Here is a 23,498-nt window from a genome sequence, read left to right as displayed (position 1 = left end):
CATTCTAGCCTCTTTTCCTGTCCCTTCTCCCCTCACATTCGCCCATTAAAATAAACTACAGACCCTATAGTTTAACACCTTTATGATTTTGTTCAAACAAAAGTGCTTTTTCCAGGCCCTTTGTTTGGCACCCTCTCTTCCAGGAAGTATTTGTTCATTATGAGGCCTGTCTTTTGTGCCCCCATACCACTCTACTCTGTCCATTTCACTGGCACAGCCCACATCAGTCTGCTTTCGCCACTAGCCCATGAATCTCTGAGGGCAGCGGCTGTCACCCCTGTGTCTTCAGAATTAGCATGTGTCAGCACCAAGCAGAAATTTAATAAAACTTGGAACTGAATGAAATTAAACAAAAAGTGAAAGATTCAGCAATGTAGCATTCTCATTTCAGTGAGAATTGTGGCACTTGTATGGCAATATTAACAGGGAAGGGTTCTGAGGATCCACCAGGTGGGACTAGGATCCTCACCAGAACTTTCTCAGTTTCTGACAGGGACAACCCGAAGGAGACTGTGGAGTGAGGCTGGAAGCTTGGATCAGATTCACCAGAGTCCACAAGGCTCTAAAGATGAAGCCTACAGTGTCCAAGGAAAGGACAGCTTTAAGGCTAGAGGAGAGAATGTCAAGGTGCTGCTTAATTAACCACATCCACATTTTAGAAACTCATTTCCACTGAAGATGGGATCTCCTAGGAATCAGGAGCAGGGAACATGGCCTTAATCAGTAGAGGAAGAGATTTAAACAAAGATTTCCAGACAGTGAAGCTTATGAGCTGGGACAGATTGCTTATGGAAATTGAGAAGTCTGCCCTTTTCCAGGCGGGGGGAGAAGGCAGGGGCAGGACACTGCAGGCACAGAGGCTTTCACAGACTCGAGTAGGTCTGCCAGAGGTGGGGATGGAACCAAAGGGCCTTAAGGCCTTTTACAAATCCCACAAATCAGGGATGTTTTCAAATGCTGACTTTACATCATAGTAAGCATTTATAACATTTCACTCATGTTCGCCTAGAAGAAATGGTGAATTTGTGAGCATGCAGTGAAAAGAATTAGTGGTCTTTCTCTAAAGTGTAGTTGGTTGGTGATGATGCTTGATACTAGCTATTTCTACTTTTACTTGCTTTAAAGTAACTGTTAAAAAAAAAAGTTTTTTTCCTTTTTTATAAATAACTCGCTGATTGATCTCTGGTAACACTTGTTGCAGGATAGGATTGTTAGCCCTGCTGCCTGGAAAAATTGTGTGTCTCCTTTGCTTTTATGCTGGCACTTTTCTGCCTTTCTGATATTTAAATACCATATAGCAGTGCCACAAAGATGTTCAAATGTTACCAGTGGAAACTGCATTAGCAGTTGAAATTCCTGTCTATTCCTTCTCTGTGTCGGTAAAGGAATTGGGTTTCTTTGGAATGGAAAATGCTCTTATATATCTCTTGCAGAATTTAATTTATTCTTTCTTTCTCTTATAATCCCTTTCATTTGTTTCTTCTATGTAGTAAAGAAACATTCAAAGAAACCCATATAAACTCTACAAGGTTTTGTTCTCCTACCATAAGGCTAAGAATAGCTTAACAAGAAGCAATCCACATGCTTTAATCCACATGAGGGAAAAAGATTTTGTAAATGTTTCTCTTCAAAGCACCAAAACTAAATGAAGGTTAAGGGAGGAGGCTCAAAAGAAAGCCTTATTAATGGAAAATACATTTTGATAAATCAAATTGATTTTAATCTTAATAGTACATTTAAATAATGGAATTGGTTAATAGTATCAAATTAGGATTAAAGAAAGGGATAAAAATCTCTTTCCACAAGTTGCTTCAAAACAAGGCATTCACTGGCTGATGCCATATGATATCAATCTGATTATACTGTACACAATAAAGCATCATGCCCTGTGCTAAAATCCTGCTGGGAGATGTATTTAATCAGATGCCTTTGATATGACTTGAGGAATAGTTACTGTGGACTCAAAAGAATCCGAACAAAATCTTTAGCTCCTGCAGTCAATCTTAATCCAGTGTGGATGCTAGGTGTCTATACATACCCTGTCGTAATGCACTCTCAAACATAAGCACGAGCTAACTGGTTGGACTTTCAGATTTGTCTTTTCAGAAGCCACAGGCAGAAGTTTGTTTTGCTTAATAACATGTTCTACAACTGACTGTTCATTCCCAAGCTTATCACAAATCAAGTCAAGATAAAGATTTTCTGCTGGCAGGAATTTTAGTGGACCCTGGTGAGTACAATTAACAGCCACCCGATAATAATTTAAAATTACTATCTTAGCTCGCTTTGTTTGGCTCCCACAGGAACTAAATCAACACTTTCACTTCCCAAGACAATCTTTCTGTGTCACTGGCCAAATTTAAACCAGATTTTGTGAAGCTATGTCATGGAAATCACAGACGGCATGAAGTTTTACAACTTACTTTTCTCCTTCTTCCTCGGAGCGCACTATTTTTGCGTTTTCCTGAGCTCGTCACTTTAGTTGTGGAGTTCGCGTCACGCTGCCAGCTCCCACTCTGTGTCAGAACACCTTAAAGTGGTCTTCCTTCTGCCGTTTGAAATTGGTCTTTAAATTATAATCAGCTCTGAAGGAGGCTGTTGGAGGTAGGGAATTCAGTCCAGCAACTTGGAGGGCAGAAGGCAGCTCCCGGCTAGAGCTTTCTTTCCCCCTCTGCCAGTGCCATGGGGTCGGAAGGCGTCTCTGGGGGAGGAAGGCCCAGCCAGCCACAAGTTGCTAACGCACCCCACACCACAGCTCCTTGGGACGGGAAGGAGAACAAAAGGCATCACTTATGTTAGGTGATCAGCGGCAAATGATGTGTGGGGGTGGGAGGGAGCCTGGTGTACACAGGGGAGGGGGGCGGCAGTTGCCCTTGTCTAGATGGGGGAAGGACAAAGAATGCTGTCCCTGAACATTTGAGGCCCTGGGGGATTTCTTCACGGAATCAAACTGCAGAGGACGATTAGCAGCCTTGTACAGTAAGAGCTAAAGTTTTTTGGACATGTTGGCCTCAGCTGAAAATACCTAGTGGCTACTTACGTATAACACCTATCAGCGACTTACGTATTTCAGAAAGATAATGGGAAGGCTAACACATTGCACGTCTTTTCCACTACCGTTGCTCAGTGTTTCCAGTAAGTACATGCAGTGTGTCTCAGCCGAGCTGCTCTTTCACATTATTGTTAATTAAATAATACTCCCTAAGAAATCTGTCATTACCGGCAGCCAGGACCGGGTTTGTTTAGTTTGCCTGGGGCTATTAATGTTCTAACAAACGGGCTCTTAATTGCCAGAAGAGGTAATTTCTTTGGGGGTTGTAGTTCACTTTTCCCAACAATTTTATGGTATATTTTCTATCTGAAACTTTTTCCTTTTTGTTTCTCTGTCTGGAGTTCCACAAGGCCAGAGGGATCTTTCTCTAATGACTCATCCATTGAATTAGCCATTCTCCGTAATGGAAAAAATGCATGTTATTGAATCTGTAATTCCTCCCCCCCCATTTCCATTATGACTAAAGAGAAGCAACTAATAACGGATTTTAAAATTAACTTAATTTTCCCTTGCTCATTTCATTACTTATTCTTTGAAATAAGTGACTTTTGCTGGGAGAAATGATTTCTGGTATGTCGCAGGCGCAACTCTGACATTATTTCTTGTCAACTGTTTTTCTAGTAGACAGGAGTGGTGGATGGGTAGAACAATTATCATTAGATGTAGTTGAAAGGGGGAAAGAGGAGGGCATTCGGCCCCAGAGAGGAACATGTGCCGTGGCCTAGAATTTAAAGTGACCTTATCTTCAAACATTTTCTTTCTGTTCATAAGCAGAGAATAAGGACAAATATTAAGAAAAAGTCACCTTTTTTTGAGTGTTATAAAAGCCTCCATATGCCATTTCAAAAAGAAGTGCTATTTCAGCCTTTTCTTAAATGACCTCTTTTTCATCATAATATAATACATTTTTTTCACCTTTTGACCGGTACTTTGGTTTTCTAATAAAGCTACATACTTATTTCAGAGGAATTGCACTTTAGAATGCATCTTGGTGGTACTTCATCCAGCAGTTTCATTTGGCTGAATTAATGTGCGAGCGAGAGAGGGAGAGGGAGAGGGGGAGAGAGAGAGAGAGAAAGAGGAGAGAGAAAATAGAAGAAGCAAGAGACTCATGTAATCCAACCTCTAAGCATAACTTTCTTCAATTTCACATTGCAGTATCATTATAGTAACCTTTATGTGTGATAAAAGCATAATTTGGCTGGATAGTACTAAAACATATATATCCACATTTTATCAGTGATTTACTGTCCTGTGATCAAAATAGTTTCCTTTCTTCCTCTTCGCCAAGTTCACATTTTGTTGTCTGGTGTCACTTGATAATCTTTCATTCGCCTTCTCCCCCAACCCCCCTGGCTCTTGTCTCTCTCTTTTTCCCATTAAGATGTGAATGGGTAGGCATCTCAGCCAATATGTCTATACATGGCTGAATACACTTGGAGAAAAGCAGGGTCTCCCTTTGTCTGGACCCTGGATGGCTGCGTGTCATTCCGCACCAATGGGCAAGGCCTCCCTCACAGTAGGAACTTTGCAATAATTGCCAGAACAAATTGAGCTCAAGCTTATCGGTTCCTTTCCTTTTTCATTTGGAAAATGGAGGGACTGGGAGAACAAGGCCATTTTTGACCAGTGACAATACAGTGTTGAAATAGATTGGATACAGCCAGTGCCCAGTCGTATTGCAGACAACTGTCATGGGATATATTGTATACAGGGACGATAAGATGTGACCCCACAATTATCAAGCTGAGCTGTGTTTTCCCACACACTCTGGGCATTCCACTCTGTACGATCGGCATATACAGCAGTTGGCAGGGGAGTGAGTGGAACTTCTATATGGACAGTTGGCAGAGGCGAGCAAACACAGATGCGACTGGTTGGTGCTCGCGTTCTTTCTGCATGTAGTGTAGACCAGCAGGGGCAATACTCAGCTTGCTCTGCACTAGGGAGCAATGAGAAAAACGGTCTTTGGTAAGAAAGTTGAATACAGGGGAAAGAAATTCATTTAAAAGTCGATTACATATTTTTTTCCTATGCAGATTTTTAAATCAGAATCTCCGTGAACTATAAATGATATATGATTTTCATTGTATTTAGATACATTGATATCTGATATCATATATCATATATGTTGTCTGTAGTGTATCTAGATCCTGCTCTGTGTTTGGTATATATTTGTGTGTATGTGTGTTTGTGACTACATGTTTTTATGCATTCATTAAGTCCACAATACATGGATGTGGTTGGAAACTATAATGTGCCTATGTAAATGCAAATGCAAACATGCAATAGCCGAGGTGATTTTCATTTATATATACATATATATGTATATATATATATATAATATGTGCATATAATGTATACATACATATACATGCACATATGTATATGTGTATACACACACACACACACACACATATATATATGTATATTCATACTCCAAGGCTTGATTCTAAATCTATAAAGTACCACATGTTCCCTTCCAGAAATCTTTCCACCTTAACGACAGACTATGGTTGGGCTTGTACAACCAGGACTGTGTACTGTGTTGTTATTACAGGTCAGTTGGGAGGCAGGGCCTTTGGCAAACTGGGCGGCCAGCCTGGTGTATCAGAACTGCCAAAGCAGTCAGGCCACCTGTCTATGTGACAGCCCAGCCTATATTTTTAAAAATATTGTTATTTAAATACGTTGGAAGTGTGTGTGTGTGTGTGTGTGTGTGTGTGTGTGTGAGAGAGAGAGAGAGAGAGAGAGAGAGAGAGAGAGAGAGAGAATTCCTATTCAGTGGGGTTAAGCTTTGCTCAGCTGCTTTCAGAGCAACTGGAGGAAGACAAGACAAGGCGCTACGGCCAACTGGATGGCTTTCCATCTGCCCTCTGCTTTGCTTGGAAGTAACCAGCCAGACCAACGGTTTTCTCTTTGTTCAGCTTTTTTTCTGATCGGAAGCAGAGGCTGACATGAAACAAACATGGCATTTCTTTTTGAAAATTGGATTCTGAAATTGGCCTCATCTTTCCAGAAGCACAGCGCTATTGCAGTTTCTTCCCGGTTTTGTAAATGTCATAAACAGTTTGCATATAAAACTCCAGATTTGGAGGCAGTTACCACACTAGGTTTTTGCAAGTTTTTTTTGGGGAGGTGTTTGGTTTTTGGTCATGAAGGGATGTGCTGTAGTATAATGAATGGAAGTGGTTTCCCTGTACAGAGATGAAGAAAATGGGGCAACAGATTAATGATAAAGAACACGTTTGCCAGCTTTTTATTATCACTTTTAAAGGAGACACAGTAAAATGTGAAGTCATGCAAATGTGGTTTCTTGAAGAACTTCATTAGCATCACCCAGAAGCTATAGTTTACAATAAATGGCCACCAGGGCCCCCATAGGTCATGGCTTGTGGCCAGCTCAGTGCAATTGAAGTGATGCTTACTGTAAGGCGCGTCCCCTGGACACGATGTATGAGGTACAGATGACAGTACATTATCTAAGCCAGTTGCACTGTAGTGATTTGAATTCGGAAGACTTTTAATGGAGCAAGCAGGGGGAAAAAACCTACTAGAGGAATGCAGTCCATTAAGGTCACCTGGCAGAGAGACCAGATATGCTTACGTTTAAAAGGAGAGGTAAGAAAAGAACATTTTGAGAAGAGAGCTCCCAGTATTCTTTATACTGTGCTCTCCTCCCCCAAACACACACACACACACGCGCGCACACACACACACGTGTGTGCACACACCTGTGCACACACCCCCACACACAGGCGTGAAGAGAGTCCCTTCACTCATAACACCTTTAACATGTCTTGGTGTCTTGAATCTTTAGGAGATACAAGGAAAAAGAGCTGTGTTTGGGTGAAATAAACATTGGAGAATCCTGGCAACTGAGACCGCCCTTTCTGTTCTCCACGCATGCAGTGAAAAGGCGAGCCATGTGATTTTAACTCTGGTTTACTTTGAATTTGGGATGGAATTGTGGCTATTCTCACAGACACCGTTAGGGCATATTGACTTAATAATGAGAGTGATCACTGAGAAGAGCCACGTGCTATGGACAGGCTCAGATTCTCCAGAGGAGGCAACCTGACGTGACGTGCAGCAGGATCACTTGGGTGCTAATTTACAGAAGTAAATCTAAACCCAGTTCTGCCTGATCCCACAGCCCGTAGTGTTTCTCCTGCTAGTACTAATAGCTAGTATTTATTTAGGACTTACAGTGAGCTGAAGCCATTCCCAGTGTTTCACTTACCATGACTTCGTATTTGTATTTATTTCAAAAAGTAATTCATTACTCTTCAAATGGTGAAAAGAACTGCTTGTTTGCTCAAGGGGACATGGCTTTATTCAGCTTTGTATTGTCTAGGTGATGAGGATGCCTGCTTTTTAGGTCAGATCATCATGTATCTGGGTGGGTTACTGAGCTTTTCTGTAGAATTAGAAAGAGGATAGTTTTTATTGATTTCACACTCACAAACATCCCCTTCCATCTGTTTTCTGGATGCTTTGATCTCCTATGCCATTCAAACTTCGTTTCATTTCAGTGTTAATTTTTAAAATGAGCTCTTAAAATTCACCTGATTTGATAACAAAATTCAAGGCCATTAATTCTTTAATTCTTTCTGAACATTAAGAATCATTTTACTTCCCAAATACGAAAATTTAAAATTTTGTTTTAAATAAATGTCATTATTTAAGACATAAATGTCTTAAATTTATAAATTGTCATTTCTGTTCTGCAAATCTGGTAAATCTAAACAAATCTAGGATTCTTATTGCCATTTCTGTTTTGTTTTCTTCATCGTGAGAGGAAGTAATGTGTGTTACTGGTGAAAGGTCCGCACAGAAGATGGGGGTGGTGCCATTCTTTGTAATAAAATGGTGGCTCTAAGTATCAGATGCCAAGTTATGGTTGAGGGAAGCCAGCAGGCTAGAGGATGGCTCCAGTCAGTAGATTTGATGCTGTTCTTTAATGTTTATGCTTGTTTTCAGTAGCCATAGGAGGACACGTGGGGGGAGTAATGAGTGCCAGTGCCTGTTGACAGTGACCCTATTTTCAATTTCAGGTTTTTTTTCAAATTCTCTTTTATTTTCGTGTTTAAAAAATTTTTTTTGAGAGGGAGGGCGGAGAAGGGGTAGAGGGAGGGAGGGAGAGAGAGGATGGGGGAGGGGTGGAGGGAAGGAAGGAGGGGGAGAGAGGGAGAGAGAGACAGAGAATCTTAAGCAGGCTCTGCGCCCAGCAGAGAGCTTGATGCAGGGTTCAGTCCCACGACTGTGGGATCATGACCTCAGCCCAAACCAAGAGTTGGATGCTTAACTGACTGAACAACCCAGGCACCCGTCAGTTTCAATTTTAAAAAATATCCGGTGATGTTTTTGGGTAACCAGGCCAGTGAGCATCATCGTGAAATATTCTGTAGGGTTTACTTTGGAATTGAAGTTGTTTGCTATTAGAAGGCTTATTTTGAAATGATCGATTCCATCTGTGGCTGTGATCAGTTCCTAAGTTAATTACAAATGGGACTTATTACTATACAGAGATAAATACTGTTGAGGATTTCCTAAATAGGTTCAGTGGTTCCACAGACTTTTTAGGAAGAATAATTCACATCCAGACCCTGATGGAGATTCCAAGTGGCTTCTCCACAAGCTCAGCTTTGACTTCCTTCAGCTCTGTGCTTGGGTTATTAGTGTCTTCTTTCATGTTGTAGGGGTCTGGCTCTTCTTCACTCTGATGCTAACGTTTCCTCCTCGTCTCAGATAATTGATAAATGGGTGTGGTTGTTTCCAGCTCCCAGGTGGCATCAAGCCACTGCTCATGTTCACTCTCCACCAGTGTTTTGATCAGGGACCCTAGTGAGGGTGGGTGCCTGTCAGCTCCCGTGGCGTGCTCTGGCTGGTGTTCCCAAACTGCTAGGGTTACACAGCGTATGAGTCAAAGCATCTAGAACATGGATAGAAGGGCATATTCCTGGAGGTCGCCTGGTCTTTGGTGCAGTGTAACAAGGACAGAGGGAGGGGGTGTTGTGTGGAGGTTGGTGGGGCATATTAGGGTTGAGGGGTGTGCCTGGTGTTAGCACAGGAAGAACAGTGAGGAAAGTGGTATTCTGCACTGCAGGAAGGCGTTAAACCTTTTTTTTTTTTTTTTTTTTTTTTTTTTTTTACCTTGTGAAACCACTAAACTGTTCTTCTCTCAGATGTTCCTTTGCATGTTTTTGGAAAGTTAGGAAGAAGAGTTGCCCATGCTGCATAAGCAGAAAAACTCTGAGCTTATATAAAGCATATAATGATGTTATCAATAAAATAAAAAAAAAAACCCGAAATTACCATAGTGGTACATATTTAATTACGCACGCTTCTCACTGTGCTATATGGTAATAACGGCAAGCAAATCACATAAACAGTGTAGCTGGTGTTACTTTTAATAGGGAAGGGAACTAATATTTATTGAATTCCTAATATCTGCTGGGCTCCATGCTGGGTGCTTTACATATGTTATCTCATTTAATGTGTAGCTAAACAAGGCATTTCCAGGGTCCGGCGTAGTTGGAGGAGGGAGAGGTTACACTTCTCGGCCCTTGGGAAGACTCGGGGTTCTCTTTTCTTTGGCAAGGCACATGCTGTCCCAGTGGTTCAGGGTCCTTTGCCCTCTCCCCAGTTTGGGAGTTTGGACTTTCTGGGCCCTAGAATCTTAGCCACAGTTGGATGCAATGAGGACACAACTCCTTCTCCCTATGCCCTATCTTACCTTCAAGTGTCACCAAGGGCCAAGAGTTGACCCGGCAGCCTGTGCTCCAGCCTCCAGGTGGAAGTTCTGTTTGAGTGCAAGGAAGCAGAACCTAAAGCGACTCCTTCTCTGAGTTTGAGGCAATGTGAATAGGAAACCTGCTGCCCATCCCCAACTCTTGCCATCTCCTTCTCCCCCATCAACAGCCTGATGGAGGGAAAGGAAGAAAGCCAAGCGGTGTGCTTTAAGAGGAGACCCTTCCACCTTTACCTCTCTACGCCCTTTGACATATGTTTACTGGCAGTACCTGATATGTTACTACTTAAAGTATGCTTTTTTATTTTTTAATCTTTTGGGGTTAGGGAATTCTTCGAAAGTCTGATAACATTCTTGACTCTACTCCCTAGAAAAATGTACCAGTGTTTACACTTCAAGTGAAAAGTATTTGATTCAGAGAGTCACACAAGCTGCCAAGGAAGACCTCTGGGAGGATGGGAAGGAGAGGGGTGGTAGGAAGCATGGATCAACCACTTATTCTTCAGCAGGGCTGTTTTGTTCCTTTGCCTACCTGAGATGTGCTTAAGGTGACAGGAGCTGACGGGAGGAGGCAGCTAGCAGTGGTAAGAGATCATTTTTAAGTATGAGCTCCTGTGGGAGAAGGGAGGCCCAACTGGGGAAGGTAGCGGGGCTTATAGTGAAGGCCTCGGAGGGCCGACCATCAGCATGTGCAGCCTTGCTGTGCGAAGTGTGGCCCATGGGCCAGTGGCATGGTCATCACACAAGGGTATGGTCATCAGCCAGACGCTTGTCAGAAACACAGACCCCTCCCTGACATACTGAATCAGAATCTGCATTTTGACAAGATTCCATGTTCAAGTTTGAGAAGCATGAGTGCGTATTGAAGGCACGAGGATAGGACTAGGGAGCGGGGGTTGAGATTAGAGGAAGCTGGCAGGCAGGACAGGTGCCCATAAGTACACCTTCGCAGGAATAGAAAAAGAGCTCACACAGGGGAAGAGACCATGGCAAGGGCCCTTAAGTGGTACTCCAAGGGGGAATGTGGGAATATTCAAAGTCTGGGGAGGAAGTGATGTATTTAAATACAGGGACAGAACTGTAACAACAAAAAGTTGTTTACTACAATATGTTGTATCACAATTTAGTGTGAATTATGTTTTCTAAGCATCCAACAGGTATCGAAGATTTGTCATGCTAAGTGATTTATGGTATTCATGGAGTAAATGACTTTAGGCAGACTGCTATCTCTTCCCCTTGATGAATCTTTTGAACTTATCATTACCTTGTTTTCTTAAAACCTATGCCACCCAGGCAGATGAGCTTCTGAAAAATCTCAAGGGTCTTAAGTCGTTAGTTCCTATCATTGGCACAACCATCTCTGACATGCTCTGGATGCCCTTTTCTCTTTTCTCAGAGAACCTTTACCAAATACTTGTTGGACACATTACATTAGCATCTGTTGCTTGATTTCTAACTGTTCCTTTGTTTTGTGAAGGCAAGTGTAAAGCAGTTATAATTTTTGGAGCAAGGAGAGAGAATAAGGCTATGATTTTGGTAAAGTTAGAGGGAATATTCCCTGAGAAAATGCTAACCACATGTTCTGGGTTGAATTGTGTCCTCTCCGAAAGATAGGTTGAAGTCCTAGCCCCTGGCACCTATAAAGTGGCTTTATTTGGGAATAGGGTCTTTACAGATAGAATCAAGTTAAGATGGGGCCATTAGGGTGGGCCCTTAATCCAGCAAGACTGATGTCTCTATAGGAAGAGGGAAGGTGGTCCTGAGAATGTGGAGGCTGTTGCCAAGAACTCCTAGGACTGCCAGAAGCTGGAAAAGGCAAGGAAGGATCCTCCTGTAGTGGTGTGCAAGGAGCACAGCCCTGCCAGAACCTTGATTCTGGACTTCTAGCTTCCAGAACTGCCAGACACAACATTTCTGTTGTTGTAAGCCAGCCAGTCTGTGGTTCTTTGTTATGGCAGCCTAGGAAGCTAATATACCATGCTTAACTATTTTTCTATAATGAATGATCATTTTTATCTAATTTTGAATGAGGTCATTTAGTTTTGTCTACTACTATTTGAGATGGAATAATCATTACAGTCATTAAAGAAACTAAAACATGTTCTCAATTAATACTAAATTCAAACCCCCTACTTGTATAGAGGCACCTGTATAGTTTTTATATAATCTGTGTGTGCTGTGGTTGAATTTACCTTTTCATGAAATGCCAAAATGGCTATTTTACTTTTTTTAAGTAATTTTTTTAATGTTTATTTATTTCTGAGCTAGAGACAGAGCGCAAGCAGGGGAGGGGCAGAGAGAGAGGGAGACACAGAATCTGAAGCCGGCTCCAGGCTCTGAGCTGTCAGCACAGAGCCTGTCGCGGAGCTCAAACTCACAGACCACAAGACCACAACCGGAAAGTCTGAAGTTAACTGAGTCACCCAGGCTCCCTGGCTATTTTTCTTTTAGATTTAAAAAAACTTAATTGTGTTATCTTAGTGGAAAAAATGTAAGTAACAGTGTCTTACAACTTGTCAGCACTTACTATCTGAGATACTCTAAATAATTTTGATTAAAAAATACTGAAAATATATTTACTCCTAAATCAGTAAATTGTTTGAAAAAATGAAAAACAAGTACTTAAGTATTGTCTGATGTCAGCAGCTGATGGTATCTAAGATGTCTCCTCATTTAAAGAAGTGGCAAAAACATGAGAAAAACACAAATGGCTAAGGAAACTCAGCAAAGCAGCTAATGCAGTAATAGACTGTATGGCCAGGGGGGTGTCCAAAATCTCAAATTTATTTTGAGACCAGAGGCAGGTAATCTGACCCTGCAGATTACCTTCAGGGAAGGATGGTGTGGCTGCCCATGTCACTCCCATGGATGACTGTCAAGTGTGAAGGCCAGGACTGTGTCAGACCCAAAGAGGGCAGCCGATCCTGAGACCCCATTAGCTGGGTGAGCACAGCCCTTTTGGTGGTGGCTGCGTTTATGTTACAACTTCCCTGAACCGCAGGGGGTTTCTGTGACTGGCTCGTCCACTGAAATTAGATGTGTTTGGGATCCTGCGACACCTCCCACTTTTTGTCACTTGTCTGAGGGAAATTTAGCATATGTCTGTTGTTTTGAACTCAGCGCCAAGAAGACTAGTTATAAAGGTGCTCAGGGGGTTTCTTGCAAGACAGCTCTGCGATGTGAGTATCGTTGCAGAATTATATCAAGGTCACTTGTATTTATTTTTTTTCTAAACAGTTTCTTGACTTTAAAATGCCTTTGGAATTTCCAACTCAAAATTCTAATCCCTTTCAGTGAGCTCAGTCTCTATGCAAAAGTTGCTTCCCGCCTGCCAAATTGAAAGCATCTGGATGGAATACTGAATTTAGGTCATTTTTTTTTTCTTTCCAATTTGTCCTTCTCTAGAAGAAAGGAAATCAAATCCAATACCATCACGTAGAGGGGAGGGTAAAATAGTTCCAACAAGAGCTTTTTCTTTCAACAGTTGGTTGGACTTAAGTGTGTGACACTTTCCCGCCTCCCCATCTCTACCTCTTCTGCCACTGGATCTCAATGGCTCATTTGATTTTTAAAGACCTGCAGCTTTTTACTTTCCATTATCTCTATAGCACCATTCTCCACTGAGGGGAATGACTAGAGTGTTCCTAGTTAGTTCCTGAGGGCAAGTCAACGAGGACTCGCCCATCTTCCCAGTGGAGGCTCTGGTCCAGGTACAGACGAGGCTTCTCAGACTTGAAAGTACATTGGACGCACAGGAGTCCTTTAGGGTCTGGCTAAGGTGCAGATGTTGTTAGGTCGGCCTGGGATGGGGCCTGGGCTTCTGCATTGCTGAAAAGCCTGGAGGTGCTGTGAACAGATGCTAGTTGGTGGACTGCATCTGGAGTAGCTAGGGGTGGCTCCCTCTGGGGGTATCTAGCTTTACTTGGCCCTGTCTCTCTCCCAACACTTAGAAATTTCTGGGCTTGATACGTTGAGTGCATTAGGATTTAGCACATGGATGTAATTCCACCATTTCCCCTTTCTGCTTCATTTCGTTTCTCTCTCTCACTAAAAGCACAAATTGTGTTTGAAAAATTAGTGCACACAGAAACTTGCCATTATAGAGAAAACATTTTTGACTGTGTAGAGAGAGGAGAAACAAGGAAAGATGTCTATCTCCAGTGAACCTATATTCTATCATGAAAGAATTTAGAAAATAGTTGTATCAGAGGTGATAGTTTCATTAGTATTTACTTAGCACTAAGGTAAGTAATAGAATGATAGCAGATTGAGGCATATTTAATTTTCAGCTTTCCAAGTGCTCTAAATAAAAGAGATTATAATAATATGACCAAAGCTGTTATATCCACAGCAGCACTTAAGACTGATAGATATAATGTTCCACTTAGGAGCTATCATGGTACAATTAACTGAATGGTATTAAAAAGAAGTTTCTTAAAACACTTAAAGTTGTGAAGCAATTCTGAAATAGATCTGTGCTTCTCAAGTAAATACAAACAAGGACTGAGTCATTTTAGTGGATAATAAAAGAAATCAACAAGCCCAATTCTAGCTCCCTGTGGATGAGATTTAAAGCAACAAATCTATGCTACTTTATGCAATTAACATAAAATATACTTAAATTTGGAAGATTTACCCTGCCATCACCTTCCCACACAGCAAACACAAATCCCAGGCTAATTTGCCTTCATTAATTCACATACCATTGCAGGGCTGACTTCTGCTCTCAGATGCTTATGCACAATCTACCTTCAAGTTAAGTTACTGCATATGGGCCCTTTAGCTTCTGTTCAGATCCTGAAGGAATCACAGGTTACAGACATCATGAGCCTTTCAGCCCGATTCTGCAACCCTGAGGGAGTCTCTATTGATGGAAGCAGAATCAAAGAGGTTTGTGGAGGACAGTTTTTTTGCCTTTCGTCTGGCAGAGCTCAGACCCAGATGCTTTGCTCTGAAAGGGAGGGGGCTGTGGCAGGCCTCGTGTGGGAAGAGATACTTTCCAAGATGTCTCTTTGACAGACTACTTTCCTGGCCGTCTCTTCCCCAAATATTGCAGGAATGGGCCTAATAAATTAGGATCGAGGGCCAAATAAATCATGAATAACCTAAGGTATTTCAGAATTCTTTTTGAAAATGGGTATTTAGAATATTTTGCCATTCTCCTTAACTAAGGAAAACCCTACTCCAAAATAGAGTAAATAATAGGTGATATATTGGTTCAGTATTTTACCACAGTAAACTAAGAGGTGGCATGGGGCAGAGGGAGGAGATGGTAGAGAATGAGAAGGCAACCAGACGGAGAGGGTCTCATACCAACAAGGGAGACAGAAGAAGAAAGAAACAAACATGGAGAAGAGATGCAGAGGCAGAGGAAACACCACAGAGCAGAAAGACATTCTATTGTTTATTGAAACACTTATGCTCTTTGTGTGTTTTCTTTAAAGTGTTCAAAGCAAGTCTCATTCCTTTGTTCACAAAAAGAGTAGACTGAGAACCAAGGTGGTTCATTGGAGAATCTGCATTTTAAAACTCCATGTATCATACAGAAGAGAGGCAGCAGTGGGAGGCCAACCAGGAAATGGCAGTGGATGGCTATGCATTGGGGACTCTGGGCCTGACTGGATGGAGAGGGGGAAGGACATGAAAGGACTGAAGAATCCTCAACTTACTGTTTTCAGTGTGGTTTGGCTCTAGAAAGAACTCAATTTTCACCCAAATACTTAAGATCTTGCCACATATGTTACATATTCTGTATTCAGTATTTTTAATAATAGCCCCAAAGGAAAAAAAAAAACACCAAACACATTACTTTGTCATCATATTTGATCCTTCCAACAAGTCTGTGAAGTTGATGATACAGGTATTAATTCTGAGACCATCTAGTCAAAAGGCAGGTAAGGAAACAGACTGGGGATTTAATTGCTTGGGAAAAGTGACCTAGCTAGGAAGGAAATGAGTAATAATATTTATACTGGCTGAACATGGGCATTATGATATTTTGGGTAAGTAATTTAACCTTTCTGTGTCTAAATTTCCTCATCTGTAAAATAGGGAGGATAATAAGAGTACCCGACTTTCAAGATTCTTGTCAAGAGGAAATGAAATAGTACAACAAGCACTCAGAACAGTGTCTGACAAACTCTTTAAGTTCTAGATAAATGCTAACTGTTATTAATATAATTATTATAATTTTCCGGTAATTACTAATAGCATTAATAATTATTAATAATCAACAAGCTGTTCCGACCAGGCTTTCTGGATATACAGCTACCACTCATTTCAGTAAGCTATGGGTAGGCAACTGCTAGAGCATCAGTTGATAATCAGAGGTCACCATCTCTCTCCAGTTTCTGGGAATGCTTCAGAGACAAGATTGCTGTTGTTTACAGGGGAAGAAAGAACAATTTCAGGCAGACCAAGGGTCTGTTTTGGAATACGTTCTACCAGAAATAGCTTTATTAATCAAGGTTTTTTGTTTTTGTTTTTAATGAGAATGTACATGATAGCTTTTTTTGTTGTTGTTTGTGTTTGTTTTTTTTTTAATTTTTTTTAATGTACTTATTTTTGAGAGAGGGAGAGAGAGAGAGAGACAAAGCATGAGCGGGGGATGCACAGAGAGAGAGAGGGAGACACAGAATCTGAAGCAGGCTCCAGGCTCTGAGCTGTCAGCACAGAGCCCGATGTGGGGCTCAAACCCATGAGCAGTGAGATAAATAGTTGAGCCGCAGTGACATAAATAGTTGAGCCGAAGTCTGACGTTTAACCAACTGAGCCACCCAGGCGCCCTTGTTTGTTTATTTTTTGATGATTACTTGATGCTTTAATGTCACGTTAAGAGCATTTTCTGACAGGCCTGAAGGTCACCTAACTCTCTAAGTCTAGAAAATTACAATTTAGCACAAAATTAGTCATTTTACAAATCTGTGAAACCAATAAAATGAAACAATGTATATCCACCTAAACAAGACAGCATGATTTTGGTTTGTACTGCCTTGTAGGATCTTTTTTTAAAAAATTAATTAACTAATTAATTTTTAAATTCACATCCAAGTTAGCATATAGTGCAACAGTGATTTCAGGAGTAGATTCCTTAATGCCCTCAAGTGGTCTTTTTTGTAAAGACAGACTGTTTTTATTGCAAAATGTCTCCCACCCAAACCTTGTGGCTAAAATTGTGTTGCTCTCAAGACATGTCCTCCCAAACCTTGGTTTTTGTTTTTTAAAAAGTTATGTTATTACACATTTCTGTTTAGCCATGAATAGTTTTCATATTAAAAAAATTTTTTTTAAATATTTACTCATTTTTGAGAGAGAGAGGGAGAGACAACACGTGAACAGGGGAGAGGCAAAGAGAGGGAGACACAAAATCCGAAGCAGGCTCTAGGCTCTGAGCTGTCTGCACAGAACCGGACGTGGGGCTCAAACCCAACAACCGTGAGACCATGACCTGAGCTGAAGTTGGACGCTCAACTGACTGAGCCACCCAGGCGCCCCTAGTTTTTATATTTTAAACATATAAACAGCTCTGTTAAAATAGATTAGAAGTTTTTCAAGCATTGAAAGAGATTTGGTTTGTAGATGCATGAGAAGTGCATCTAGTGGTATTACCCATGAATAACAAATAAAGACAGGAATAGGTCTGGAAAAAACTCAGAGAGGTATCCACCAAATCCCATGGAGAACACAGAATACCTGGGCCAAGTCATGCTTTGCACCTGATGACCTGAAAGAAGGGAAGAAAAAGTTTGCGCTTACTACCATCAAATGCACTGAAATCTATTATCTTGCAACTATGTGGATTCCACACCCACCAGGGACCAAATATGAGGGATGGGGCTGCCCAAACTATAGGTTAGAGGGTTGAGGTTAGCAACTTCCTGTGGGATGAGGCCAGTCCAAGCTTATTAAATAATAGGGTCACAGGAATTCATTTTTGAGAACTCTGTGGGGGTAAATTCTGTAGTGAAAAAGGGTCCAGAATTTACACTTATGTCTTCCTGTTTAAACATTTTCCAGTAATTTATGAAAAACTCTTTCTAAAAGGGATGCTCATCATTGAGATGATGTTAACTGTGCGAATTATGTAACAAGTAGTAATTTGAGATAAAATGAAAATTAAAAATAAAATTCAGTGGCATATTTTTGATGCCATTTAGCATGGAACTGTGATTGTTGTTCTTATGGGTAAAATTGTGGGGTTGGTTGGTTTGTTTGCTTGTTTAGCTCAAGTTCTCATTACTACATTCCCACATTTGACACATAATTGTATACTTGTAGAATCTCTTAGAAGATGACTACGTGGCCAAAAAAATATTAAGGGGATAATAGAACCTTCCATTGATTTTATAATTAACCATATTGAAGGAACCCCAAACATGGAATAAATTACTCAAAAGCTGTGCCATTTTAAGATGATTTAAATATGTATATTCACATTTAAAAAGAAGAGTTGACCTCTTTTCCGAAAAATAATTTCATTAATGGCTCCAGAACCTTTATCTTGCAAACTGTCCTATTAAAAGTTTTACCCATATCAATCATACTTTTTAATTAACTACAGACTTTATTTAGGTTTCCCCAATTTTTCCACTAATGTCCATTTTCTATTCCAGGATTTAATCCTGGATCCTACACTGTGTTTAATTATCATGTCTCTTTAGTATCCTTCAATCTGTGACAGTTTCCTGAGCTTTCTTTGGCTTTCATGATACACTTTTAAAGAGTACTGCTTAAATATTTTGCAGAAGGCCCATCAGTTTGGGTTTGCACGATACTTTCTCAAATCATACCTTTTAGTGTAACTCTCGTACTTTCCTAATGGAAATAGAATTAGGAGCTAGAGGCAACCTTAGAAACCATGTTATTGATTAGTCTGAATTCGATTTCATTGGCCGAAAGCAAGTCCTCTGCCTCCAGTTTAAATGGCTTCCCCCAGATCAGTTACAGGAATGGAGTACTCCATTCTCTTACCACACACCTGATCCTTTTTCAAGGCACCATGAAAATGGTGCCTCTAACTTCGTCCAGTGAACACCTTAACACATGGGGACCCGCAAACCCTGGTGATGCTGTTTATGCTCTTGGGACAGCGTTCACATAGAATGTAGCCCTGGGGGTACTGATGAGTCCACCTGGACTGTTTATAAGTTGATTTGAGGTGGCTTATAATAAAAGAACAGATAAAATATGAGATCCTACAGGATGGTTGTTTGGATATAATGTGATTGGCACATGGTCCTGATGCTCTACCCAGATCTTGTTTTTAGAAGTGGGTGGCTGAAGGGCAGACATTTTTATTTTGAAAGGATGAGGTAGGAAGTGACTCCTCTCGCTTGAAACTTTCTCATTTCATTGTATACAGTGCATGTTGTCTTTACATGTCTAATAAATGAAAACACAGTTTTCTTCCCCCACCTCCAGCACCTCCCTGCCCTCCAGTACTGGAAGGCTGACATGAAATTTACTGATTTGCACTAATCTTGCAATTCACAACTCTGCATTTTATGTAGAACTTTTTGGATTTCTACTTACTGTGGGGTTTTGCTATAGTTACCAAAACAAAAGACAAGCCAACAGAGTGGGAGAAATGATTTTGCAAACTACATATCTGACACAAGACTGGTGTCTAGAGTACATAAAGAATTCTCAAAACAAGGTAGTAAGAAAAGCAAACAAATTAGAACATGGGTAAAAGACAGGAAGAGACATTTCACCAAAGAAAATATACAGATGGCAGCAGATAAAAGGTGTTCAAAATCATTATCCATCAGAGAATGCAAATTAAAACCATAATGCAACAGTACTGTTGACCGTTCAGAATGGCTGAAATAAAAAAAAAAACGTGGCAACACCGAATGCTGGTGAGGATGTGGAGAAATTGGATTACTCATGCATTGCTGGTGGGATTGTAAAATGGTACAACCATTCTGGTAAATAAATAGTTCGGCAGTTTCTTAAAAATCACTAAGCATGCAATTACCATACTGTCCAGCACTTGCACTCCAGGGCATTTCTCCCAGAGAAATGAAGACTTATGTTCACACAAAAACCTGCACATGAATGTTTATAGCAGCTTTATTCATAATAGCCCTCAAACAGAAACAACGCTGACGTCTTTCAGTGGGTAAATGGTTACACATACTGCCATGTCTACACCATGGAATATGCCTTAGCAGTAAGAGAACCATTCATCTATGTGATAACCTTGGTGAATCTCAAAAGAATTATGCTGGGTGAAAAAAGCCAATCCGAAAGGTTATACACTGTAGGAGTCAATTAATAGAGCTTTCTTGAAATGCCAGAATTACAGACCTGGAGGTTGGACCCATGGTTGTCAGGGGCTAAGGAATGGGTGGAGGCAGGGGGGAAGTGGGTGTGCTATAAGAGGGCAACATGAGGAATCCTTGCTGTGATGGAAATAGTCTAGACCTTGACCATATCGATTTCAGGGCCCTGCTTGTGATTCTCTACTTCAGTCACCAAGTTACCATGGGGGATGGTGGGAGGAGGTTCTGAGTGATACACAAGATCTCTCTGAACTATTTGTTACAACTTTAGGTGAAGCTATAATTATCTCAAAATAAAAAAGTTTAATTTAAAATAGGATATAGCCAGACATTAAAGAAGGGAAGGGTGGCTACTTTGTCCTGAAAATATTTTTGTTTGCATTTTTTTTTTAAATCCATGGATACTCATGCATTATTAGTGCATTAAAAATTACCAACGGGGGTGGGGGAAGAAGAATGTAAAGCAGTGTGTGCATCTTAACTAAGAAAGTGTTAGGGGTGCTTGGGTGGCTCAGTCACTTAAGCATCCGACTTCAGCTCAGGTCATGATCTCGCGGTTTGTGGATTCAAGCCCCGCATCAGGCTCTGTACTGACAGCTAAGAGCCTGGAACCTGCTTCAGATTCTGTGTTCTCCCTCTCTCTCTGCCCTTCCCCTGCTCACTCTCTGTCTCTCTCTCAAAATAATAAATAAACATTAACAAAAATTAACTAAGAAAGTGTTAAGACATAAAACTTGGCTTTGTGCTGCTTTTCAGTCACAGCCAAGAGGGAAACATGAATCAGTTATATAGCTGTTAAGCAGAAGGACAAATACAGGTAATTCAAGGGCTAGTGCATATGTAGGGCTCATATTATTTTCATATTCTACAGAATAGAAAGGGTAAATACTAGAGGTGGCATATTTGTACCTGTTTGTGCATGGTACAAATGAAACATCTGTGCTTTAATTGATATTACGAACTTTGGTTGGCTTTCTAGAACTCCCTTCCTAACAACTCATACTTTTCTTTCTATAAGAAAGGAAATTTAAAGAAAATAACCATAATCAGTTTACTAGAAGGGTGGTAAAAAATGAGCAATGATCCAGCCATCATCCTTGTCAGAATTGGCTTGCAACTGTTCTTTTAAACTTGGTTTTTCGTGGAAGAGTTTTGCAATACTTGTAACTAGTGGCATATAGCATGTGTGATAAATAATTTTTTATTTCCATGCATATTTTTTAAAATTTCCACGTATGTATAATTAACATACAGTGTTATATTAATTTCAGGTGTATAATACGGTGATTCACCATTTATATATATTATTCAGTGCTCATGTGATAAATAACTTCAAAAAATATGTAAAATCCCACATATGAAGTACATAAAAACCAAAAATATAAAATATATAGAGTTATGAAGACTAGAAATGTATAGGGAATATATAAAGCAAATGCTAAGATTCCAACAATATAAAATAAGAGCTGAATGAAAGGAGATTACTGGTGTACTCTTGGATGGGAGGTTGAAAGAGATTTTTAAAGTTCATCTGGTATAGACGGGTGGAGAAAGTAGGGTGTGGATTTGCCCTTCCAGATACTTAATGCATTTTATTTGTTTTTATTATGTTTGTATTGAAGTATAGGAAATACACAGTATGGTATTAGTTTCAAGTATACAGCATAGTCTAAATGCATTTTAAAGCTATGATTTAATCATTGAAGTACTAAGACTGTAAATACAGAAACATCAGTGAAACCATGTAAATTTCAGAAATAGCCAACTACGTGTAGGAACTGAGAATAAAATACATGTGGTATTTCAGTTATTATAAAGGGAAAGTTCCCCAGTACATGAGTCTAAACAGTAATGTGCCATTAAATGTTTAACAACCAGCTGTTTGAAAAAAGGTATGCAGATATACATACGCACATGTATTTATTATGGGTTTTCCAGTATAAAGGATGCATAGCACACAGCTGACAAATAAAAATTCACAATTCTCTTTATCGGCAGTAAGTGTAATTCAATGTAGTCCGTTGTTTTCCTCATAATGCTTTTCCGGAATTTTTTCTAACTTTAAATCTGTAGGCATGTTCAGTCATGATTTGACAAAGGGAGCCACACCTCAGTCTGCTCTTTTCCTAATAGATTTATTGCCATTAAATCTGATATGTGGCTTATTGTTAAACTTCTTCTCACCCTCGTATAAATTTTTAATTAAACTAAAAACTCTTTCAGCTTCAACACCAAATCAAGCCCTGATTGATAGCACTTGCTGGTTTCCAAGGTAAATACTCCTACCACGACCAGTTTCAAAGCTACCGACATAAAGTCACTGAGCATGGAGTTGGGAAGAGATTGGAGAAGCACACCACAATATATTATTTCCCACCTCCAGATTCTGTGAACGGTGAAATAAAATGGAGTCACTGAGGTCACGGGGTTTTAAAATGGAGCCGAGAGGCCATTAGGGACGTGGGCTTTATGCACGTCCTCACCGGGTGGAACTGTGAACTTCTGAACCGGGCCAGACATTCCAAGGACACTGCAGGGACATCTGCCACTTGCTACAGTTACAGGCTTTTGCTTAGTGATAGTTTTAGCAACCAATTATTTAGCCAAGATTAGTTTTCTGCCACCAACACCAATCAAAATTCTTTGTAAACAACGTGTACAAGCGTTCCCTTTTGTTTAAAAAAAACCCCTGACTTTTGTTGCCTAGTGGGACACCGTTTAGGCTGTTACCTGAATCTGTGCTCCCTCAATTGTAGTTCTGAGACCCTAAATGAATGCTTTTGTTTTATTTTAGTTCTGCCTCTTTTCTCGGTTGACAGTATGATAGTCATAACTGACTTTGAGAGCATAGAGAATACTAAAATTTAGAAAAATACTTGGGAAGTAGTGCAGTTGCAGTATTTGTTACCTTTGTTTTAAATAAAATTTATTGAATTGCAAGTTTACATAATTTTTAAATAATGTCTACCTTTTACAACTGGTTCTCACAATTTCTGAAAATTCACCAGTTGGCTTTCACAAGATGTTGGGCTCTTTCTCCTACGCATCACTGTCCCTAAGACAGAACCACAAAGTAGAAGATTTGAAACTTCCAGAAATATTTTATTTTTATTTTTATTTTTTAAACGTTTATTTATTTTTGAGATAGAGACAGAGCGTGAATGGGGGAGGGTCAGAGAGAGAGGGAGACACAGAATCTGAAACAGGCTCCAGGCTCTGAGCCGTCAGCACAGAGCCCGACGCAGGGCTCAAACTCATGGACCGCGAGATCATGACCTGAGCTGAAGTCGGACGCTTAACCGACTGAGCCACCCAGGCGTACCACCAGAAATATTTAAGTCATAGAGTTGAAAAAAAATGAGATGTAAATAACAGAAGATGGATTGATTGCCTTCCTAAAAGGCAG

The 23,498-nt window shown here is 40.4% G+C and overlaps 1 long non-coding RNA gene across 2 annotated transcripts in view; it reads left to right on the top strand.

The window, feature by feature from the left end:
• LOC122203589 overlaps positions 1-23,498 on the top strand; it is a 163,402-nt gene that overhangs the window by 64,547 nt on the left and 75,357 nt on the right. For both annotated transcript variants that reach the window (XR_006195259.1, XR_006195258.1), the window contains exons 5-6: positions 484-627; positions 2,093-2,230. This is a non-coding gene — a long non-coding RNA (uncharacterized LOC122203589). The remainder of the gene's footprint in view (positions 1-483; positions 628-2,092; positions 2,231-23,498) is intronic.

This window comes from Panthera leo, chromosome D3 (assembly GCF_018350215.1).
Source record: "Panthera leo isolate Ple1 chromosome D3, P.leo_Ple1_pat1.1, whole genome shotgun sequence".
Lineage (NCBI taxonomy): Eukaryota > Metazoa > Chordata > Mammalia > Carnivora > Felidae > Panthera > Panthera leo.
The sequence above is the reverse complement of the archived record's forward strand: the minus strand, read 5'-3'. Positions and strand labels throughout refer to the sequence as shown.